Raw genomic sequence first — 18,287 nt, 5'->3', positions numbered from 1 at the left:
CACCTTCGTGTGCGAAACGACATACACTGCCTTCTCCCGCCTTGATTTTTTTACACAGACAACTTAGACCAAATAGGAGTTTCGTGCTAAATTTCGGAATTATTCCTGGTTCGTTTGGCCTTTTCATATATTAATTCATTTTCCAGGCATTTAATGCTCATAATTCAAATTTGAAGTACAAGCGCATGCTCTAGTGCGGAAAGTTAGTTGGAAAATCATTTATGTGTACTTGGGAGAACTTCTAGGTCCCATGGAAGAAGTGGGAATGGAGTTCAAACATCTGGGCGTCTTGGCTCGGCCAAAAACATCGAGAAACTTGGTTTTAAAACTCCCATAAATCCAAAACCCGCCTAAAAATCATGAAACTTCGCATGGTGTCATGACAAGGCACCGACATGTTGTGGTAATTTTTATGTCCGATTTGCAAAGGCGCACACATTAAAAATCAACAAAGTCATTTTGAAACAAGTGTTGTCATGTTACAAACTGGAAACACAAGTATTATTGAAACCGTGGGCGTTCTACTTCCAGTTACGTGCCGCCACGCGTCCCCTTTTTTTATTGGCTAGGAGGTGTCGTGCGGGGTAGCTATTTGAGTAGGGAGGCATGCGATCAGACCCTTGTGCGTGCTCATTGGGAGGAGAGCCCTTGGACCTCTATCCGCCGCGCACCTCCCTCCCAACGTCTCCACTAATGGCGCCCGATCCCCTATTTCACGGTGTGGCTATGTCTCACTAAACTGAGATTTAAGAGAGAAAAATGAAAATCTGAAAAGAAATTTTTGCACGGATCTTGATGTAAGATCCTACGGACCTATATAGCATCGACTACGACTTATAGCAAGCATGACGAATATACGGATGATGACAATGGATAATAATTGTCTTACATATTTAGGAACATAATTAAAAAAGCCAGATGTGGCAACGCCCGAAATACACAAGGGTAAAAGAAGAAGGAAGACAACGATCTGGCTCGTTCATCTCTACTTTCTTGATGCATTGCTGCAGGCCGCGGGAGCTAGTCTCCGCGGCGTGGAATTAGAACGAAAAAGTGCGTCTGTCTCCCTTTTATTACTTGAATGTCGTTGCACTAGGGGGCAAGCCCAATTACAAACAAAAGAGAAGGTCAGTCCCGTACTCAAACGAAATCAATGGCGATGAGCTCTTTCCTGTCCTTAAGATGCTGCTTGAGAGCATCCACGGATTCCTCCACCAGCCTTTTGCGATTGATGCGCAACATGGCATTCTCGTCCATAAGTTTCTTGACGATGAGGCCGATCCTCTTGAACAAGGCAGTGGTCTCCTCCTGCTACTCTGCACTTCCAACGATCTTCCCCCTCAGTAGGTCTCGCTTGGCCCGGTGCTTCGCATGGTCTCCCTCAATTGTCGGATGATGCCGGTAGCCTATTCAAATGAGGCTTTCATGTCGTCCTACAACCTCACCCAACCGGAGGTCCGATCCATCTGGCTATGGACGATTGCATGCATGCGCCTGTAAGAGTCCTCGCCTGCCCGCGTGAAATTTTCCCAGGCCGCCGCGGTGCGGGAGGACATCTTTGCTGCATTCACGGCATGGTGGGACTTCTGTGTTGCTTCCGCGGCGCGACCAGACCAGTTTGCTGCATCGACAGCGCGGCGGGACCTCCGTGCTGCTTCGGCGGCATAGCGGGACCTTTGTGCTGGTACGGCAGCGCGGCGGGACATGTCGGCTGCTTTTGTGGCGAGGCGGGACATCTCTCGTGCTTCTGCTTCCATGCTCGCCTCTCCCTGGTGGCAATCTCTCGACCCAGAACTCACACTGGCCATGGCAGACGCAAGGGAAGGATGAATGACTTTTTTGTTTTTGTGGATGAGGAGTTGAGGAGGAATGTGTAGTCATCTTGGAGTAGTAGTATTTATAACCGAGTACTAGTATGCTCCTAAGTGGGAAACTGTTTAGGTTTTGATCTGTGTGAACATGTCTGCAATTTGGAATGTGATGGGACGCAGGCTTAAAATTTATTGACGGTTCTATAATTTCTAAGTGCGGCACTATTCCCGGATTGCATAACATGGGAACGCTTTCTTGGCCGCGTACGTGGTGTTTGCACCATAGGGTGCACCGCAATAGGCAATGTTAGCACACGTCTTGTTCCAACAACCATGCGCGCTCGTTATTACCATCGCGCACACTTCTTTTAATTAGAATGTGTGCCCGTCTAGTGCACACACGTGATCTGTCTAACTGTTTCTGTTTGCTGTGGCTAATCACCAACAGTTCATCCATGTGAAGTGTATGCCATCAATCACAGACACTTTGATCTGGCTGACCATTTCTATTTTGTTGCCTAATCGCAAATAGTTAATCCTTCTGAAGCGTATGCCCTCAATCGCACACACCTTTATCTTGCTGCCCATTTCTGTTGTTCCGCCTCATCACAAATAGTTAATCCAAGTGGACTGTATGAAGTATATCTCACACGCCTTCATCTGGCCACCCATTTCTATTCTTCTTCCTAATCGCAAACAGTTCATTGAACTGAACCGTATGCCTGCATCGCACACGCAACTAAAATTGGAACCATGTTTGATGCATCCGCCATTGCAAATGTTTTGCACCTTTTTTGACGGTTTTTACATCACTGTTTGCGATTAATGCATCGCACACAGTTTCGTCAAAGGGTCTCTGGTCATAGTGTCACATTAGCAGCATCCTGCAGTACTGATTGCCTTAGATATTGTCATAACTTTGTGCTTTTCTATCAATTGCTCTACAACAATTTGTTCACCCACCGTATTATTTGCTATATTGAGAGAAGCCACTAGTGAAACATATGGCCCCCGGGTCTATTTTCCATCATATAAGTTTCCGATCTACTATTTTGCAATCTTTTACTTTCCGATCTATAAACCAAAAATACCAAGAATATTTACTTTATCTTTTGTTTAGTTTATTCTATCTCTATCAGATATCACTTTTGCAAGTAACCGTGAAGGGATTAACAACCTCTTTATCGCATTGGGTGCAAGTTGTTTGATTGTTTGTGCAGGTCTTGGTGATTTGTGTGTTGTCACCTACTGGATTGATATCTTGGTTCTCCAACTGAGGGAAATACTTATCTCCACTGTTCTGCATCACCCTTTCCTCTTCAAGGGATAAACCAACGCAAGCTCAAGAAGTAGCAATCTTCACCAACACCATCTCCTCTCAAACCCTAGTTCATCTCCTATATCCGATCTTTGCCTGAAAACCTTAGATTGGTACCTGTGGGTTGCTAGTAGTGTTGATTACTCCTTGTAGTTGATGCTAGTTGGTTTATTCGGTGGAAGATCATATGTTCAGATCCTTAATGCTATTTAATACCCCTCTGATTATGAACATGAATATGCTTTGTGAGTAGTTACGTTTGTTCCTGAGGACATGGGAGAAGTCTTGTTATAAGTAATCATGTGAATTTGGTATTCGTTCGATATTTTGATGAGATGTATGTTGTCTTTCCTCTAGTGGTGTTATGTGAATGTCGACTACATGACACTTCACCATGATTTGGTCCTAGGGGAAGGCATTCAGAAGTAATAAGTAGATGATGGGTTGCTAGAGTGACATAAGCTTAAACCCTAGTTTATGCGTTGCTTCGTAAGGGGCTGATTTGGATCCACATGTTTCATGATATGGTTAAATTTATCTTAATTCTTCTTTCTTAGTTGTGGATTCTTGTGAGAGGGGTTAATCATAAGTGGGAGGATTTTCCAAGTAAGGACATCACCCAAGCACCGGTCCACCCACATATGAAATTATCAAAGTAATGAACACGAATCATATGAGCATGATGAAAACTAACTTGACAGTAATTCCCATGTGTCCTCAGGAGCGCTTTGATTTATATAAGAGTTTGTCCAGGCTTCTCCTTTGCTACAAAAAGGATTGGGCCACCTTGCTGCACCTTAGTTACACTTATTACTTGTTACCCGTTACGAATTATCTTATCACAAAACTATCTGTTACCAACAATTTCAGTGCTTGCAGAGAATACCTTGTTGAAAACCGCTTGTCATTTCCTTTCTGCTCCTCGTTGGGTTCTACACTCTTACTTATCGAAAGGACTACGATAGATCCCCTATACTTGTGGGTCATCAGTGCTCCATCCCGAAAGTCTTCCCCCAGTGTCACAGTTTGAATAATGTTAGATTCAATAAATAGGCGTACCTTAGATATAATGCTTAATTCTTTGTCCATTGACCACGTTCAGATTAGTGCCTTCGGCATTATTAATATTGATAGCTCCAGAATGATAAAATTCATCAATGATATATGGTCCTTCCATTTAGAGAGAAGTTTTCCTGCAAAAATCTAAAACAAGAATAGTACGATAGAACCTATTCACCCACTTTGAATTCACATTTTTGGATTCTTTTGTCATGCCATCTTTTAATTTTTTCTTTAAATAATTTGGCATTTTCATAAGCTTGGGTTCTTCATTCTTCTAATGAGCTAATATCAAATAACCTCTTTTCACCGACAAGTTTGAAATCATAATTGAGTTCTTTAATTGTCCAGTATGCTTTGTGTTCTAACTCAAGAGGCAAATGACATTCTTTTTCATAAACAATTTTTTATGGAGACATACCCATAGTATTTTTATAAGCAGTTCTATAAGTCCATAATGCACCACGAAGTTTCTTAGACCAATTCTTTCGATATCTATTGGTGGTCTTTTGCAATATTAACTTTATTTCTCTATTGCTCAACTCAAATTGACTACTAGATTGAGGGTGATAGGGGGATGAAATTATATGGTTGACATCATATTTAGCAAGCAATTTACGGAAAGCGCAATGAATAAAATGTGAACCACCACCAGTCATTAAATATCCAGGGACTCCGGATCTTGGGAAAATAACTTCTTTAAGAATTTTAATGGAAGTGTTATGATCAACACCACTAGTTGGAATAGCTTCTACCCACTTAGTGACATAACCAACAACAACCAAAATATGTGTATACCCATTAGAGGAAGGAAAATGTCCCATATAATCAAATCCCCAAACATCGAATGGTTCAATAATAATTGAATAATTCATGGGCATTTCCTGACGTCTACCAATATTTTTAGTTCTTTGACATTCATCACAAGATAAAACAAACTTATGAGCATCCTTGAAAAGAGTAGGCCAATGAAAACCAGATTGTAATACCTTGTGTGTAGTTTTATCTCCCGCATGGTGTCCTCCATAAGCCTCGGAGTGACACTTCTGTAGGATTTGTTCCTATTCATGCTCAGGTATACAACGTCTAATAATACTATCTACTCCTTCTTTATAAAGATGTGGGTCATCCCAAAAGTAATGTTTTAAATCATAGAAGAATTATTTCTTTTGTTGGTGTGTAAAGTTAGGTGGTATAAATTTAACAACAATATAATTAGCATAATCTGCATACCAAGCAGTATTGTGAGAAGCATTTATGATAGCTAGTTGTTCATCGAGAAAGCTATCATCAATAGGTAGTGGGTTATCAAGAATATTTTCTAACCTAGACAAGTTATCAACTACGGGATTCTCAGCTCCCATCGTATCAGTAATATGCAAGTCAAATTCTTGTAGCAAAAGAACCCACCTAATGAGTCTAGGTTTAGCATCTTTCTTTTCCATAAGGTATTTGATAGTAGCATGATCGGTGTGAACAATTATTTTAGAATGAACAATGTAAGATCTGAATTTAACACAAGCAAACACAACTGCTAAAAATTATTTTTCAGTAGTAGCATAATTTCTTTGAGCACTATCTAGAGTTTTTCTAGCATAATGTATAACATTTAATTTCTTATCAACTCTTTGTCCTAGAACAACACCAAAAACATAATCACTAGCATCACACATAATTTCAAAAGGTATGTTCCAATAAGGTGGCTGAACAATAGGTGCAGAAGTGAAGGCTTTCTTAAGTGTTTTAAAGGCTTCTACACAATCATCATAAAAAACAAATGGAACATCTTTTTACAGGAGATTAGTAGGAGGCTTAGAAATTTTAGAGAAGTCTTTAATAAACCTCCTATAGAAACCAGTATGACCAAGGAAACTTCGGATACCTTTAGTATCTTTAGTACAAGGCATTTTCTTAATTGCATCAACTTTGGCCTTATCCACTTCGATGCCACGCTTAGAAATTTTATGCCCAAGACAATACCTTTATTCACCATAAAGTGGCACTTCTCCCAATTCAAGACAATATTAGTTTGTTCACATCTCCGCAAAGCAATCATCAAAAGAAGTTTCGTAAATGGAAAAATCATCCATGAAAACCTCAACAATATTTCCACAAAAGTCAGAGAATATAGCGATCATACATCTTTGAAAGGTAGCAGGTGCATTGCATAAACCAAAAGGCATACGTCTATAAGCATAAGTTCCAAAAGGACAAGTGAAAATGGTTTTCTCTTGGTCGGGTTGTGATACATGTATTTGAGAGAAACTGGAATATCCATCAAGAAAGAAAAACTGTGTATGCTTAGACAATCTTTCTAACCTTTGATCAATAAAAGGCAAGGTGTAAAGATATTTTATAGTAGCTTTATTTAGTTTTATAAAATCAATTATCATCCCATAACCAGTTACAATCCTTTATGGAATAAGTTCATTTTTATCATTAGCAACAACTGTAATGCCTCGTTTCTTAAGGACACAATGAACATGGCTTACCCATCTACTATCAGCTGTAGGATAAATTATACATGCTTCCAGAAGTTTTAATATTTCAGTTCTTACCACTTTCTTCATCATAGGACTTGATCATCATTGATGATCAACAGCTGATTTAGCATCATGTTCCATATTAATCTTCTGCTGACATAGAGTGGGACTAATTCCCTTAAGATCATCAATAGTATATCCAATAACAACACGATGCTTCATCATAGTTTTTAATAATCTCCTTTCTTCATGCTCTGAAAAGTAAGCACTAATAATAAGGATATATCTTATTTTCATCAAGATACACTACAACAATCAACTTGGCAGACGGAAAAGGACCAGAAAGCTGACGGCAAATGTCTTTGTCGTCAGCCACGAACGGCAAACCTATCCGGCACTATAAGTTACGTTAAACAGCTACTTTATCGTCTGTTTTCGCGCAGCAGACGGCAAAGACCCTTTGTCGTCAGTGGCGGACGACAAAGAAAGTGGACAACAAAGAACTAATGTTAGCCACGTTAGGTGGCTAACGGGAGGCTTTGTCGTCCGCCGGCTGACGGCAAAACATGCTTCGACACGTCACCCACGTACACGTCACCCATGTACGTGGTGTGATGTCCAACCGCGTCGCCCGGTCAAACCGCCGTGCGTCGCCCCGGGAAAAGCGTGTCGTCTGGGGAAGTGTGTCGTTTGCCACCCCGACACCCCATCCCCTTGATGACCGCCTCGCCTTCTGCTACTTGTTGAGCTTGAGTTGGTTTTTCCCTTGAAGAGGAAAGGGTGATGCAACACAGTAGTGATAAGTATTTCCCTTAGTTAGAGAACCAAAGTATCAATCTAGTAGGAGACAACGCACAAATCACAAAAACCTGCACTAACAATCAAACAACTTGCACCCAATGCGATAAAAGGGGTTGTCAATCCCTTCACAGTTACTTGCAAAAGTGAGATCTGATAAAGATAGATGAAACTAAACAAAAGATAAAGTAAATATTTTTGGTATTTTTGTGAGAAACTAAAAAAAGATAAAGATAAAGTAAAGATTACAAAATAGTAGATGGGAAACTTATATGATGGAAAATAGACTCGGGGGCCATGGGTTTCACTAGCGGCTTCTCTAAAGATAGCAAACAATACGGTGGGTGAACAAATTATTGTCGAGCGATGGATAGAAAAGCACAAAGTTATGACGATATCTAAGGCAATGATTATGAAATATAGGCATCACGTCCATGTCAAGTAGACCGACTCCTGCTTGCATCTACAACTATTACTCCACACATCTACCCACTCCTGCCTGCATCTAGACTATTAAGTTCATGAAGAACAGAGTAACACATTAAGTAAGATGACATGATGTAGAGGAATAAACTCAAGCAATAGGATGTAAACCCCATCTTTTTATCCTCGATGGCAACAACACAATACTTGTTTTGCTGCCACTACTATCACTGGGAAAGGACACCGCAAGATTGAACCCAAAGCTAAGAACTTCTCCCATTGCAAGAAAACCCAATCTAGTTGGCCAAACTAAACTGATAGTTCGAAGAGAATTACAAAGATATCAAATCATGCATATAAGAATTCAGAGAAGATTCAAATAATATTCATAGATAAGCTGATCATAAATCCATAATTGATCGGATCTTGACAAACACACCGCAAAAGAAGATTACATCGGATAGATCTCCAAGAACATCGAGGTGAACATGGTATTGAGAATCAAAAAGAGAGAAGAAGCCATCTAGCTACTAGCTATGGACCCGTAGGTCTGAGGTAAACTACTCACACTTTATCGGAAGGGCAATAGAGTTGATGTAGAAGCCCTCCACGATCTAACCCCCCCCTCCGACAGGATGCCGGAAAAGGACCCTAGATGGGATCTCACGGGTACAGAAGGTTGCGGTGGTGGAAAAGTGTTTTCGTGGATGCTTCTGGTGGTTTGGGGATATTTGGGAATATATAGGATGAAGAAGTAGGTCGGTGGATTCACAGGGGGCCACAAGGCAGGGGCACACCCTACCCCCTAGGCGCGCTCTCCACCATTGTGGCCGCCTCGTGGCTCTTCCGACTTGATCTCCAAGTCTCTTGGGTGTCTTCTGGTCCAAGAAAAATCATAGCAAAGGTTTTAATCCAGTTGGACTCCGTTTGGTATTCCTTCTCTGTGAAGCTCAAAAACAAGGGAAAAACAGAAACTAGCACTAGGCTCTAGGTTAATAGGTTAGTCCAAAAAATAATACAAAATAGCATATTAGTGCATATAAAACATCCAAAACAGATAATATAATAGCATGGAACAATCAAAAATTATAGATACGTTGGAGACGTATCACCTTCCACCCCCGTCCTCTGCCCCGTCGTCCCGACCAGTCCCGGGGCGCCGACATTAATGAACAGTAATGCCGGCCCAGCCCCCACCTCCCATCGCCCGGATGGCAATAATACCCGCCCTGTCGCCCCGGCCCCCGACGAGAAAATCAGCCTAGCGCCGGTGATGGCCTACCACTCCAGGAGCAGCAGTGCCGACGGCGACGACGACGGCCCGAGTGCCTGGCCATCCAACCTCGGCAATCCGGAGATGGTGGAGCTACAACAATACGGCATCCTCGTACCACCGGGCAGCCATCTTCCCCAATAGTGGAGGATCAGCACTGACGACTATCCGACGCTCGGCCCCGGTGCGATGCCAGAGGAGCTCCGGACCAACGTCGGTGGCCTCCACAACATCCAAGGTCGGCACGCCTTCTAGGAAGGCAAGGCGTATGATGATGTTATCGCCGCCTTGTAGCTGGCGGCGGTCGGCGTCACCCCCAACCTCACTAGCCCAAGCGGCCGCTGTCACACCCCTGCACTGGCGCACGGCCCTGCTGAAAGTGTAATCATGCCCTTAATATTATTTTAATGTTGATGACAATATATTCATAGGGGACTAACAAAGTTTTTCAAGTATATCTCAGGTTTTAATCCCCTCGGAATCAATTGGGTGTGTGGATTATGATTTTGGAAATATTTAACTCCATCAAGAATGAAGAAACAAGACTATATTTATGTTTATTCTTGAGTATAGGGATCCCGCACTATTAAGAGGGGAATATGGGGTCTTGTGAGAGTCTTTCTCAATATCTACTCCAAACCTATTTTCTGGCTTTCATCTCTGTCGGACGACCGGTACTCACCGAACGTCCGACTTCTCCTATACAGAGCCAAAACATTGGACGTCCGGTATTCATCGGACGTCCGGTAATCTTCCATCAGAACCAAAACAACGCACATCCGATATTCACCGGACGACCGACAATCTTTCATCAGAACCAAAACATCGGATGCCCGGAACCCTTCGGTCGTCCGGTACATTCTATATAGTGGCAAAACATCGGTTGTCCGATATTCTTCGGCCGCCCAGAACCTTCTCCACTGAGCGTAAATATCTGATGTCCGGAATCCTCCAGTCATCTGGTACCCACTATACCATGCCAAAACATCGGGCGTCCGGTGTCTGCCGAGCCTTTGGTCGTCCGGTGTGCATCGGATGTCCGATGCTGCAATGTTCTTTTGGGTTCCAACAGCCACTCATTGAGGCATACTATAAATATCTCCCTCCTGTCCCATTAGAGGATGGACCATTCACTTCAAGCATCCTCAAGAACACACTTTCACTCTCTCTCTCTCTCTCTCACTCACTCTCCTACACCAAATCTTAGATCCCTAAGGGATTTGAGACCATTTGAGAGCAGTTGTCCACCCAAGTGATAGATCCACTCCTTCCCCTTCCTTGCACCAAAGGAATTCGTGTTTTGAGCAACTCTTGAGCTTTTCCCCATCGTTCTTATTACTCTTGGAGGTAGGAGACTCCTAGGCGGTAGGAGTCATTCGGCGAGGAATCGTCCATTGTGATTACCCCCGAAAAGTTTGTGAGGGTTTGGAGATCACCCCAAGGTCTACCACTAGTGGTTGAGAAAAACCTTCGTGGTGTTTTCTCAAAGGGAGAATAGGGTGAGCCTTCATGGTGTTGGTGTGCCTTCGTGGTAACAACCACCTCTCTAATGGTGACGTAGCTTCCCTCCAAGGAAGTGAACATCGGCATACATCCTCGTCTCTCGGAGTTGCGGTTATCCCTAACCCTAACTTACTACTTGTGGTTACTTGTCTCTTAATCTTTACTTATATCATATTGTACTTGCTTACTCTCCTACTTGTGTTACTTGTTTACCTTGCTTAGCTGATAGCATCACACTTGCATTTGTTAGGCTCAACTTAATATTCCGCATTATTGCCTAAAATTGCTAAGTAACAATTAAAATTTATAATTGTACCTATTCATCCCCCTAGGTCCATCTCGATCCTTTCAATTGTTATCAGAGCCTCGTGCTCTATTCTTGTGGCTTAACTTCTCTAGAGCGAGATGAACCCTGATGGGACTCCCCTTGTTGCAGATCCGAAGGATAAGGCCGTTGCTTCCACAGAAGACAAGTCCTTCACTTCTGAGGATCTAGAACGACCGCTTGCTAAGAAAAAGGAGGATCATCATGCTTCTCTTGAGGCATTGGTCCAAATGAGACTAGCCAAATTGACCATGATGCTTGCACCACTTTCTAGTGGTGCGGCCTCGAGGCTAACTATGCCTACTCCTTCACTTGGCCAACAACCTCCTAGTAGTGAACACTCCAGTGTTCCTTGGCTTTATGCAAGACCTTAAGTAGAGAAACCAAAGTATAACCCTCAAGGCAAACCTCCTTTACTTGATGACACAACCGAATTTGCTTTGTGGAGAGTTGCCATGCAGGATCATCTTCGATATGGAAATGATGAGATGTTGGAGATCTTGGAGTTTGGTTATCAAGTTGTAGACCCAAAGAATCTTACACCAAGAGAAGTATATGACAAGCATCTCAACGACACCGCAATCATGTGCATAAGGAGTGGTATGACTGACAAGCAAAGGAGACCATACATACACATCACAAGTGCCAAGGAATTATGGGATAGCATTGTGAGGACCAAGACCGGTATCTCCACTCTTCTACTTGCTCAATATGAAACTGCCAAGGGTCAATTGCAAAAAAATTGTATGGAAAAAGGTGAATCCCCCACGCAGCTGCTTGAGCATCTCATGACTTTCACCGCCGACATTGAGTCTTGTGATTGTGACAAGACACAAGATGGATTCAACTTTACTAAGAGGTTTCTCATGGACAAGTTGCTTCATGCTCTTGCTCCTTATCATCACCAAATGGTGTGGGACATAAGACAACACCATGGATTCAAGGAAATGACCCCTAATGACATCATATCCATGTTCAAACTATTTGAAGAATTAAAGGCAAATGCCACAAAACATCTTACCATGTACGGTACCCCAACATCAAAGATCAACCTTGCATTGAAGGCCAAGCATGTATTTGAAGAAGAGCAAAGTGAAGAAGAAGAAGATGATGACGAGGAAGATGGTGATGAGATTGAATCCGATGAGAGTCCTCCATATGAAGACATTGCTCTCTTTGTCAAGAAGTTTAACGCGGGAAAATTCAAGGGAAGATTCCAGAAGAAAAAAATGAGGAAATGCTACAACTGTGAAGAAACCAACCACTTCTCCAACGAATGCCCTTATGAGAAGAGAGAAGATAAACTAAGGTTTCCCAAGACCTTTCCCAAGAAAAAGTTGCCAAACCCTCTGAACTCCAAGCTCAAGAAGAGAGATGGGAAAGCAATGGTTGCTCATGAAGAATCCGATCCGGATGATGTTAGTGGTGTTGCCGAAGTATCTCAAGATTCTCAAAATACCTTGAGGCTAGTCAACAAGAGTGGTGAGGTTGTCACCTACAACTACATGAAAGACTACAAGGGCAACGCTCAGAAGTGCCTAATGGCAAAGGCCATGGTAGAAGATGGAGAGGATGAAAACTCTCTTGACAAGGTCAAGGCAACCCCACGATCAAATCCTCCACTTTTCACTCCTTTGACTCCTAGTGATGAGCATCTTGATGCGGAGGATAATTATGATGATAATAATATAGATGAACCCATGTTTGCAAAATTAAATAAGGTCATGTGCTCCCTAAAAGGAAAGAAGTTCACTTTGTTTCGCATGCTTATGGAGATGGTGGGTAAGAACACCGTCACCATTAAGGAACTCAAAACCCTCATAACCGAGGAAAAGGAAAAATATGAAATCCTTTAGCGGAGATCCAATATGAGGAAGCAAAAAATGATGAACTATGCTTCAAAATTGGTGCAAACATTGATCTTCATGCTATAGATCTTCCCTCCATTAAAAAGGCTAAGGACTCTTGCGAAGAATTGATGAATGATAAAAGTAAGCTTCTGAAGTCTCATGCATCTATCTCCAAGGATTGTGAGCTTCTATCCGTGTCGATCAAGATGAAGGAAGAAGAGCTCACCCTTCTTACAAAGAGTTTTGAAATGCTCAAGCTTACTTATCTTGAAACTTTTGCTAAGGCTTACTCTTCTCCTATTATCAATGTTGATGCTTGTACTACTAACTCTAGTAGTGACTTAGCATCTATTCTTGAGGAGAATCGCTTTCTCAATGCTCAAATCGAGAAAGGTCTCTTGACATGTGCTCAAGGACAAAAGAACCTCAATGAGGTATTGAGCCAACACAATGAGGTGTTAGCCAAAGAGGGTCTCGAGTTTGACCCAAGCACAGGCAAGAAGAAGTCGTCTTCTGAAAAGTGCACCACTCCTTTAAAAGAAACATTTGTACGTGAAGGGCACAAGGAGAAAGGTAAGGGTGTTAGTGAGAAGGCCACAAGGGGCATGCCCACTCTCAACAAACCAAAACAGTTCATGCCTCCATCCTATGTACTTCGTAAGACTAAGGATGGAGACGTTTATGCAAAATTTGTTGGTCCTCAAAATGCGTTCTGATTCTATGCTATTTGGGTTCCTAAGACCCTTGTGACTAACTTTAGAGGTCCATTGCAAAATGGGTACCTCTAACCAAGTCATAATTGTGTGTAGGTTGCTTTCTCTGGTGGAGTAAAATGGGTGATCGATAGTGGATGTACAAATCATATGACCGGAGATAGCAAATTTCTCTATGATTTCTTGGAAGCTATTCAACTATTTATGAGTATTATTCTTGGTGGTGGATCAAAGGACCGGTACTCGGATTGGTAAAGGTGGCTATCACAAATGACATGTCTCTTGCAAATGTCATGCTTGTTCAATCTCTTAAATATGATTTGCTTTCTGTTCGCCAATTGGCTTCTCTTGGTTATAATACACTCTTTGGACTAACAGATGTGGAAGTATTTAAGAGAGATACTCTCGAAGTGGCCTTTGTTGGAGAGTTGGATGGCAACCTTTACACGGTTGATTTCTCAAAAGAGAGCACATTCCATGCAACTTGTCTAATGGCCAAGGCTGACAAGGGGTGGCTATGGCATCGCCGGCTAGCCCATGTCGGCATGATAAATCTTCAAGATCTCTTAAAAGGAAATCACATCCTTGGACTAACCAATGTCTCTTTTGAGAAAGATCGTGTGTGTAGTGCATGCATAGCCGTTAAGCAACATCAATCAAAGCACCCACCCAAGAATATCGTGTCTACTTCAAGGCCTTTGGAGCTCCTTCATGTGGATCTTTTTGGGCCTCCTTCATGGGATAGTCTTGGTGGGAAAAGTATGGGCTTGTCATTGTTGATGATTACTCAAGATATACATGGGTGTTTTTCCTAAAATCCAAGGACGAGACGAAGATCACCTTCATTGATTTTTCCAAGCAAGCATGATGCAAGTTTGATAAAGACATCTTGGCAATAAGAAGTGATAATGGCTCTAAGTTCAAGAACTACACCTTGGAAGAATTTCTTAGTGATGAAGGGATTGAGCATCAATATTCAGCTCCATACACTCCTTAGCAAGATGGTGTAGCCGAAAGGAAGAATTGTACACTTGTGGAGATGGCAAGGTCCATATTGGATGAATACAAGTCGCCACATAGTTTTTGGGTCGAGGCTGTCAACACTGCATGCCATGCATCAAACCGGCTCTTCCTCCGCACTATATTGGAAAAGTCTCCATACGAGCTCCTAACTAGGAACAAGTCGAATGTAAGGTACTTTCATGTATTTGGTTGCAAATGTTTCATCCTCAACAAAAGAGAACGGTTAGGAAAATTTCAATCCAAAACAATTGAGGGCATATTTGTTGGCTATGGATCAAACTCTCACGCCTATAGAGTCTGCAAAAAATTCAATGGATGTTTTGTAGAAACTTTTGACGTGGTGTTTGATGAATTTAATGGCTCCCATGGGGAGCAAGTTGATCTAAGTGATGTAGGTGAAGATCTCAAGATATTTTGACAATGGGTGTTGGTGCAATTCTTCCAATGGAACAAGAACCTCATGATGATGACGAAGAAGATGGAAGCTTCACACATCATCAAACTACTCCAACACCTATTGCTCAACCAATACCCTTAGTCCAAGTACAAGAAGATCATCAAGTCCCTCTTCATGAAAATCTTGAAGAACAAGATCATCATCAAGGGCAAGAACAAGAAAGTGCAATCAGTGATGATGAACCTCAACAAATGCAATATGAAGAAGAAGATCTTCTGCCACACATAAATGATCCATATGTTGAGGACGTGGATGATGGACATGAAGTTGAACCTCGCGAGACCCTAATCTCCACCATTCCCCGAGTGGCCGCTCATGTTGATGTTGATAAAATTCTCACTGGCATATCGGAAGGTAGAGTCACTCGTAAACAATTGACAAACTTTTGTGCTCACTTCTCGTTTATGTCTAGTGTTAAGCCTCTCAAGGTACAAGAAGCATTGATGGACAACGATTGGCTCATTGCTATGCAAGAAGAGTTGAACAGCTTTGAACGTAACCAAGTGTGGTCATTAGTAGAGAGGCCAACTACGGAACACAATGTCATTGGAAAAAATGGATTTTCAAGAACATGCAAGATGAGAATGGTATAATCATCCGCAACAAGGCAAGGTTAGTGGCACAAGGGTACTCACAAGTTGAAAGTTTGGACTTTGGTGAGACCTTTGCTCCCGTTGCCCGTCTTGAATCTTTTCGCATCTTACTTGCTTATGCTGCTTTCAATGGTTTTACATTACAACAAATGGATGTGAAGAGTGCTTTCCTTAGTATGCTGCTTTCAATGGTTTTACATTACAACAAATGGATGTGAAGAGTGCTTTCCTTAACAGTCCTCTACAAGAAGAAGTATATGTATCACAACCACCTGGGTTCGTTGATCCCGATCACAAAGACTATGTGTATAAACTTCATAAGGCTCTGTATGGCTTCAAACAAGCACCTCGTGCTTGGTATGATCATCTTAAGTAGTTTTTACTCGATGATGGTTTTGTGAGAGGGGTGATCGATGCCACTCTTTTTAATAAGAGGGACAAGGGTGATTTGATCTTATGACAAATCTATGTAGATGATATCAGTTTTGGTTCTCCTAACATTCAGTTGTGCAAGAAGTTTGCGGCTTCCATGACTGTAGTGACCCGACCCGAATGGATCAAAGTCTCTGTGCTTAAGTGTCATCCCTGGATCGGTATGCTGACACACACAATACTCGAGGATTTATAACAAAGGTAAATCACATGTATAAAATAACGTAAATACTATTACCTCAATCCATATAGCGGAAGTAACAACAAAGTTGTGGAGTCCCAACAACACCAATGGCAAAGTTGAGTGTAGACATCATAACCCTAACGTATCACTTACTCGTCGTAAGATTCCTACAACATGAGACGTTGCAGCCATGTAGGTTAGTACATTGAATGAAGTGGCAATTTCACACTGTAGAGAAAATGAATAATGGCTATCACTACATGCATATATGGCTGGTGGAGGCTCTAAGTTTAATTTTACATAAAGCTATTTTTTCCCTACAACAAAGGAATATATTTCATTTAAGTACAAAGTTTGTTGAAAAATATTGAGAAGGTAAGCCCAACTCAATCCCAAATTAACATCAATAACCTAACAAATTATTTAAGTAACATGATGAGATCAAATCAATAATTCAAGAACCAGATACTCAAGATGTTTATAACCGGGGACACGGCTAACCATGATTAGTTTATACACTCTGCAGAGGTTTGCACACTTTTCCCCACAAGACTCGATCTCCTCCGTTGAATTTCGCGCACTTCATGATGTTTGAGAAACGGATGACCGAGACACATTCTTTCAGAAACATTTACCCTCTACTCCGGGTAGACAGTACCACCTACCCCCCTACATCTGCTAGTCCACCTCTTCGAGAGCTCACACAACTTACTCAACTATGCCAGAGCCCATAATGGCTTGTGGCTGCACACGGAAGTTTCTAGCATGAATAAACTTATGATCCCTTTGAGCCTAGGTGGCATTCCGTAGGAAGAATCACACGGGTACCCTGGGATTTTCCAAAATAGGCAACACTGGATTCCCCAGGTACCCGCAACCAATCCACCCAGATGTATATTAATGTTGCCACCTTAAGTTAAACCTTAGTTAATAATAACTCTCACATCTTTCATGAATTCTCTCAAAACCCAACCACGTCTACGAGCATAGCATAGCAGTAAGCATAACATAGTAGTACCCAGGGTTTGAATATAAGACAATAGGTTCCTACCTCATCAACTACTTCCCAATACCCACATGTTAGCAAACCTACTCATGCAACGTTTGAGGGTTGAGACTAATGCATAAAAACTGGGTAGTAAAGGGATATGATCAAAGTGTGAACTTGCCTTGTACTGTTGATGAAGATTTGTCGCACTCATAACTCATGATAGTTCTACTCGTCACACTCCGGTCAATCTATCGTGAGCAAGCAATTGTAACCACACATAAGCAATCATGCAAAAGAATCGAAGAAAAGATCTTGGAAAACTTTGAAAACAAGAAATTAACTCTTCCAACAGAAAACAATTTCTAACGGTACCAAAATTGAGTGAATTTGGCCTTATCAGAAATTTTAGGTCAAGAGCTTCAATTTGCAAAAAGAATCAACTAAATCGGAGTTATAAAACTCAAGTTATGAACAAAAGAAGTTTGTATTCAAATCTTTTTGAAACTAATTTTTAAACTTTTAAAAACATGTTTAAGTTCGTTAACAAGATAGAGGGGATCTTAACGAAGAAGTAGGCATTGGTTTCGTTGGATTTGGATAAACGGTGTAAAAGTTGTGAAGGTTTGAAGATCAGGGACTAATGTGCAAAGGAAATAATCACAGATAGGTCCCTGGCTGAAAGCTAAAGTAAAAAATAAAATAAACTAACGAACGAATGTTCACCACGAAGGCCTAAGTGATGAAACCATTCGCTATAGAGTCTAAAACACCGAATGTTTACTATATAACTAAACCTAAAAAACGATCTAGGGTTTTTCGAAAACATTGGAACTAAACCAAAAAAATGGCAGTTTACCGGTTCGGGCGGGGTTCAGTTCCGGCGAGAAAACCGACGACGGCGGCTATGTCACCGGCGGCTACTGCGGCGTGGGCGGCAGGGAGATGTGGCGCGGCTACACGGCGTTGGCGGCGATGGGCGGCGTGCGGGGTTGCAGCTGCGGAAGCAGCGGCGACGCGATGTGAGGAGGAGGGCGGTGGCTCGCTATTTAAA

The sequence above is a fragment of the Triticum aestivum genome, chromosome 4B (assembly GCF_018294505.1).
Source record: "Triticum aestivum cultivar Chinese Spring chromosome 4B, IWGSC CS RefSeq v2.1, whole genome shotgun sequence".
Taxonomy (NCBI): Eukaryota; Viridiplantae; Streptophyta; class Magnoliopsida; order Poales; family Poaceae; genus Triticum; species Triticum aestivum.
This window is presented reverse-complemented; position numbering follows the sequence as displayed.